Source organism: Hevea brasiliensis, chromosome 5, assembly GCF_030052815.1.
Source record: "Hevea brasiliensis isolate MT/VB/25A 57/8 chromosome 5, ASM3005281v1, whole genome shotgun sequence".
In the NCBI taxonomy this organism is placed as follows: domain Eukaryota; kingdom Viridiplantae; phylum Streptophyta; class Magnoliopsida; order Malpighiales; family Euphorbiaceae; genus Hevea; species Hevea brasiliensis.
In genome coordinates, this window is record NC_079497.1 from 98,313,583 (window position 1) to 98,320,935 (window position 7,353).

Genomic DNA, 7,353 nt, shown 5'->3' on the forward strand with positions numbered 1-7,353 from the left:
AGAGAGGTCTAAATGACCTGATTCTTGAACCATGGAAAGCTTAGACATAGTAGAAAAACTTTCATGAAGAACAGAAACAAATTCTAACCATAACCTAATCAAATTGCTAACCAAAATTAGCTAATTAAAACTGGCAGAATCAAAACTGCCCAGAAATTCTGGACTTAGACCTACCCGACTATTTTTGGCAAAAATACCATAACTTAGTCTACAAAATGGCAAATGTAGTGAAACCAAAGCCAAATTCTCTATAAGACCTAGAACTAAAAATTTGGTATTTTGACTAAAACCCAAAACCTAATGCAACTTGGGGAAATTGCTAGGACAAATTAGTATTCCAAATCTTGAGATTGATCCAAATAGACACTTGACCCTAGAATAGTATTTAGATCATATCTCCGACTAGGAAAATTCAAATGGAATGAGCCAAATTGTTTTGGAAACCTAAGAAATAGAAATTCAACTTTTATTTAGGAACCTTCCTCAAATTTTGAGTGCAAGTACCCGAAAAAGGGAACCAAAGATGCTGACCTGAACTTGAAATCCTGAAGGTGTAGGGTTCAGGAGTCCATGTTAGTTAATTGGCTATAACTTACTCTCCAAAGCTAGAAAAATTATGATTTTTGAACTTGAGTGATCCTAAGACATAGGGTAACAACTCATTTGGAGGATATTAGACCTAAAAATGATTGTAGCATGCCCAAATAATTAGACAAAATTGGACTCCAGAATCTGGCTGGTTCTAGAATCAGAAAGAGTTAATGAACCAGTTGTGGTAAATTGACCATAACTTGAGCTATGAAACTCCAAATGGAGTGATTCAAAAAGATAATTAAAGTAGAGACATAAGGGAACAACTTTGAGAAAGAAAATTATGCAAAATCCTACTGTTGATTGGTCTAATGAAATAGTAAATAAAGGTGACAAAATCTAAAATTTTGGAAATAATCCTAGGAAGCCTTGAATTGCAATTGGCAACCAGTGCCAACAAATTTATAACCCAAAATGTGGTATAATTATGCGTTTAGAATTTTTATACCTAATATTAATGAAATAGTAAAAATTAGTGTGAATAGTAACCACAATGATATTAAAGGCAAAGGACCAAAACCTAAATTGCTAATGGTACTCCACTTAAATGATTTAATGTATACTTAAATTATGTGAATAGATAGTTAGGATTTGTATTCTCATCACAAATAGAACTTAGGAGGCAATGCCAACATAACTTGAAATATGAGTTGTAATCACCACAAATGAATTGTTGAATATATAAATGATGTGAAAATGTCACTTGGGACTAATGTTCCCATTATGAGTAAAAATGAGAATGTTTAAACCTGAAGGACATGCAAAATAGTATGATAAATTAGATAAGAGATTGTAAATGTTAAATATATGAGGTGATTAGTAAATTGTGATTCATATGAATGAAATCCATGAAAATATGTATTATGTGAAAATGAAATTTGGCATTGTGTTTCCACTAGGAATAGAATTGTAATGCTATAAATTGTAAATAGAATTCATAATGAAATAATGAAATATATGTACATCTAAAGGTATTATTGTGCCTATGTATTGCCTAAATACGTGTGTCAGATTGGATAAATTGGCATGCCAATAGGGGATTGTTTGAGCAGTATTGCGTAAGGCTTTATGCCTATATTCATGGCATCATGCCCTCATTTACGGCTTGTATGCCCGACTATTTGTTACCATGGCTTCTTAGCCATATTGATTGCATACGTGGTTAACGATCTGTGTCCCATGGTATAACGGCCAGAGACACCACGGTATCCAGTGCCAGGGACCCACTTATCTAGTTTAGTCAGCCTGTCATAGGTTACTTGGGAAATGAAATTTGTTAAGAATAATGGAAATTAAATAAATGAGTAAGAAAGACATGAAATTAACTAGATTAACTCAAAAAATGTTATTTATTATGAAATGATCCAAAACACCTAGAACGTATTGAGTGAAGTGATAAAAAGATTAGCAAAATAAATATAACTTAAATAAATATTACAAATGCATCTTCTATAATAATATGAATATAAATTCAATATTTTTATCAATTTTGTATATTGTATATTATTACTGTAAATTTATGAACTGAGCGCTTCCAAAGAGGAACAAAAAAGATAAAAGATAGTTAATATTAGAAATTTTATATGAAATCAAAATAATTCTTGATTGCACAAATTTTGCTCCATTTTTATCTTTATTCATATAATATTATTTTGTTGTTATATTATTGCACCACTAAGTAGCAATGCTTAGCGAGATGGATTGTTTCCTCGTGTAAGTACTGAAGATAAAGTACAGTGGACATTAGACTGGGATTTTGGAGTCTGGGTCTGCAGAAGTGTCCAGGTTTTCACCTCCTTAGCAATGCATGTAGATAGGGCCCATATAGGTCATATTAATGTATTTTGTATATCATAAATATTTTTTATGTTGTAATATAAACTATGAAATTGTATTTAATATGTATGTGATGTAAATTAATAAATTAGCTCTTTCATATATAACTAATTTGTATATCATGTAAATTAATGAAATTTGAGAATTTTTATATATGAGTTGAGCAAGAATGGATATGCATGGAAATGAATATGGATGAGATTATTATTGGAATATATATTGTTGAAATTTTTAAATAGGTAAGTAGTGAGACACACTAAGTGGTAATAGAATAGGGAAAACTCCATCAGTTTCTCCTTGGAAGAAAAAAAATAAAAAAATAATTGATTTTAAAATATAACGAGATTAAAAAAATTATTAAAGGAATAAAGTAAGATAAGATAAGGTGCTTTGACACCGAGTGTGACATGCCTTGCTTGGCTACACTGTAGATGGGTAAAGGGTGTTACATTCAACCTTTTGTAATACTATGTTTCGGTGATTGTAACACATTCACTGTAGCAATTCCGTACATTCTACTGTTCCGGTGACCAGTGTAGGTCCGGACAGCTAGAACGTCCAGAAAAAAAATATTTAAACTAAAGTGAGGAATCATAATTAACTCAAATATTAATAAGAAAAATTTAGAAAAAATTTTAGAAATAAAATACAACTAAGTTAAATGAGCCGGTGCCCTAGCGATGGGTAACCTAGTGGGAAGTTGCGGTTCTCACAACTAGAAGCCCTAAACCAGGGGAAAAATTCATAAAATAATTTTTGGGACTCTAGAGAAGGGTCATTGAGGTTTCTATGGCATTAGAATGCCAAGAAAATGCTTAGAAAAATTTTTCAATCTATACAGACAATTTTAGTCTGTTAAGCCAAACGGATGGCATTTTGGTCATTTCGCCTTTAGAGGTGATTTTTGGCTGACTTGTCCAGTTAAGTAAATAATTATTATGACACAAAATGTGAATAAATATTGCTAAAAATTAAATTAAAAATGAGTAGAGAAGAAAATAAGAGAAAATGAGATAAAAGGCTAATTATAACATCACCATGATGTCATTAAACATTTACCACCCATTACAATTAACTAAGCTCACTTAAAACAAATGAAAAGAGATAAGAATAAACCAAAAAAGGTCATCAACCACACCCACCCAAAATCAGCCGTCTCCCTCTCCTCCATACCCATTCCACCATTGAAAGCTTACCAAAGCTTCATAACTCACCAAATCTCACCCCAAAACCCTAAACACCCTTCACAAAAATTAACCCCCACATCAAGAGCAAGGTTTGGATTATTATAAAGTGAAAAAAATTCCAAGGTTTATACAAGCCAATAAAGAGACCAAAGAGATTAGTGCATGTTAATTACTTAATCTTGTTTATTTCTTAAAATTTAGTTTGAATATGAACAAATAATTAAGAAATTGAGATAAATCATGTGTGAAATTGAGAATGGAATTTTCACCAGCTTTATGGGAGTGGTAGTTGATGCTTTTGATGGATTTAAAATGGCTTAGAAATGGTGTTGATGTGTAGACATAAATTTGAAATGAATTAGATGCCTAATTGACATTTGTTGTGTGAACCTTAAATTGGAGCTAGGGTTTGGACACAAAAACTTGGATCTTGTTCATGTGTTGGTGAATGAAAGTTTAAATGGTCAATTAGTGACCATTTGGTTGTGTATGATGAAGAATTGAAGTAAGTTGTAGCTTGGGATTTGAGTTTGGCTAAGCTGCCTTGTGTGACCTGTAGGTCTGGATGTGAGTCCAGCCTGTTTAGGCAGCTATAACTTGGGTTGTGTAGGTTCAATTGGTGCAAGGCCAATTGGACATGAAACTAGACACATAATCGCATAACTTTGGTATAGAAACCTTGCCCAGAAAACTAAACTAAGTTGACCTAAAAATTTCCCTAATCCGGGTGACCTGCATTCTGCCTGGGCAAAATAACCAAATGAACAGTATTTATTCATTTGGTCATAACTCAGTGTAGAAAGGTCCAGTTGACCTGAAATTTTACCATCAGAAATCTGAGACATAGACCTACAACTTTCATGAGGAACACAAATCACAAATTCTGACCATAACCTAGTCAAATTGCCAACCAAACTTAGGTTACCAAATCTGGCAGAACCAGTTTTGCCCAGAATTTTGGATTCTGTCTAATCCAGCCAGTTATGGTGTTTAGGCCATAACTTGAGCTAAAAAACTCCAAATTGAGTTATTCAAAAAAGGAAATGTAACTAGACAAAATAAGGAACAACTTTCATGAAGACAATTTTGCCAAATTCCTACTGTACAAATAACCAATGGAACAGTAAATATGAGGCTTGAAATCTGAAACTTTTGAATAACTAACACTAAGCTTAGAAATGGTATTGGCAACCAATACCAATAACTTTAGAATGCAAAATGTGGTATATTGGGAGTATTAGAACCAATGTACCTATTGTCTATACAAAAGTCAACATTTTAGTTGACTAATAAAATGAATAGTAACACCTAAACTTAAATTTCAAGAATTGAAAATTTAAAAAGTGTAAAATGCCCTAGTACACCTAGCAAGATTGGTTTGGATAGGTTGGCATGCCAATAGGGTTCTGTTAGCAGTACTGCACATGGCATTATGCCATTCTGTGATTTCATGGCTTTTAGCCATTCTGACATTGTGATGATACTTGGCCTTGTGCCTAATATTTATTACAGCTCATTAGCTGTTCAATTGCACACCGGGAGATACATATGTGACCAATGGTGTGACGGCCCGAGGTACTTGATACTTAGTGTCAGTTTACCCGTTTATCCAGTCTAGTCATCTAGTATAGGTTACTTGGGCAACCAAAAATAAAAGTGGATAAATTTAATGAAATAATGAACATAACAAGTACAAAATCAATAAGACTATAAATAATTATCGAAAATTTGTCTGCATAAGACATCAATATATTCACTGCATATTTATTTTCTATTATTTCTTTTTTATTCTATTATTGGCACCACTAAGCATTATTGCTTAGCGCGTTGCTTTTTGCCGCACGTCGGTTCTGGAGAGACTGACTGAGAGCCCAGTAGACCACAGACTGGGTGAGACCTTCTGCAGCTCTACATAGTGTCCGTGTCACCTCTCTGTCATCAGTGCATTGGTAGGACACTAGGTTTTATTTCGATATTTTGTAATTAATTTTTATTTTCTCATGTGTATTAAGACTTATGTAATGTATTTTAGTATTGATATAAATTATGGAAATTGTGTTTATGAATGAACAAGTGAATATTTATTTATGACTTTTATATGAATTTTATATGAAATGAATGAATGAGAAATATTGAGATTTTGTTGATGAAATGGAGTTTAGGAGTGATTGAAAATTTTGGAAGTGTTTTTCACAGGTTCTGAAGAACTGTTTTATCCATTTTTAGCCGGCACTATGCCGGATTTTCTGTAAAATTTGCGGAACCTCAAATAAATTATAATTTCAATAAATGACTTAAATGAATTATATTTCATAAATTGTACTTCATAACTATGATAAAAATAAATTAAGGAAGAATAAAAATGATTGAGATAAAATTGAGTGTTCCGACACACTGTGTGACAGATCTTACTCGGCTATACTGTAGACGGGTAAGGGGTGTCACAGTGATTATCTGATAACTTTGGAAAAACATAATTCTCTTATCTTTTATCCAAAAGATACAAATAGTACACCTATGGAAAGTTTATTATGCTGACATTACAATGGTATAAAAAAAAAAAAAAACATTTATAAAGGTGATATAGTATGTCCCAAAATCCCGAATGAGTTTTCAAAGCATTTGAACCCTTTAGATCCGTTTGGATTTGGTTTTGTCATTTAGGATAATTAGATAAGTTGTTCGGATAGAACATAAGATGTTCAGATAAGGCATATAGTGTTCGAATGGAGTACAAGATGTTCGTTCAAGGCATAAAGAGTTCGAATAGAGCATAAGATGATCAAATAGGGCACAAGGTGTTTGGACAAAAGACTAGGTGTTCAGATAAGGCATGGGAAGTTTAGGAATCGGATACAAGTTATCGGGATGCACTATTTTCTTGTCGATAATGTTGCTTAATAATGTGATGTGTTTCTATAAGACATGGAAGAAAGCAACTAGATATGAGTTGGTAAGATCCTAGATATGGAGGAAAAGAATTATCCCTTACCTTAAAAGCCATAGCAATAGGCAAGGTATGTAATCTATTCTTTTCATACTTTCTATATTTGCTTTCCTTCTTAGACATTTACTGACTTGAGCATCTGAGTGACCTTGCTTAGGTCATCGACCTCACCATTCTTCCACATTAAATGTTACACAAGTATTATTTGACAATTGAAGAAGGATAGACAACATTATTCGACATCATCTGTGGGAAAGGAAATGCCAAGCATTTTTAGTTGATTTCCTGTTTTCAATTATAATTGCACTATTATTTATTTTCTTCGGTTTTCATTTTTCTCACTGTTAATTAATCTATTTATGGTTTTTAATGACTGAGCTAGGTATGCAAACTGATAAAATAGTTTCTGAAGCCACTGCTGATAGTGTTGGTGCTCTGCAAAGGGTGGTGAAGCTCCTGGAATTGTTCATAATCAAAAAACACCTCTGCTCAAAACTTCATACTCATCTCAAGATCCTATGTTCTTGAAAATAAAGGAAATAGAGGCTATGTTAGCATTACTAAGGAGAAAGTGTAAGCAATCTAATAAAGGAAGTATGCTAGCAACACCAACGCCACCTCCACCTCCTTCTCTACCAGCAGTAGTTCCTTTTCCTTCTGGTGATAATTCCCAGGAAGCAAAGTTTAAGAGCAATAAGGGTAAATAGAAAGTGGAATTCTTTAAGCAAGAAGATTCTAAAAGTGAAAAAAGTGTGTTAAGTTAGAAGATTGCCAAAGCCATCAAGAAATATC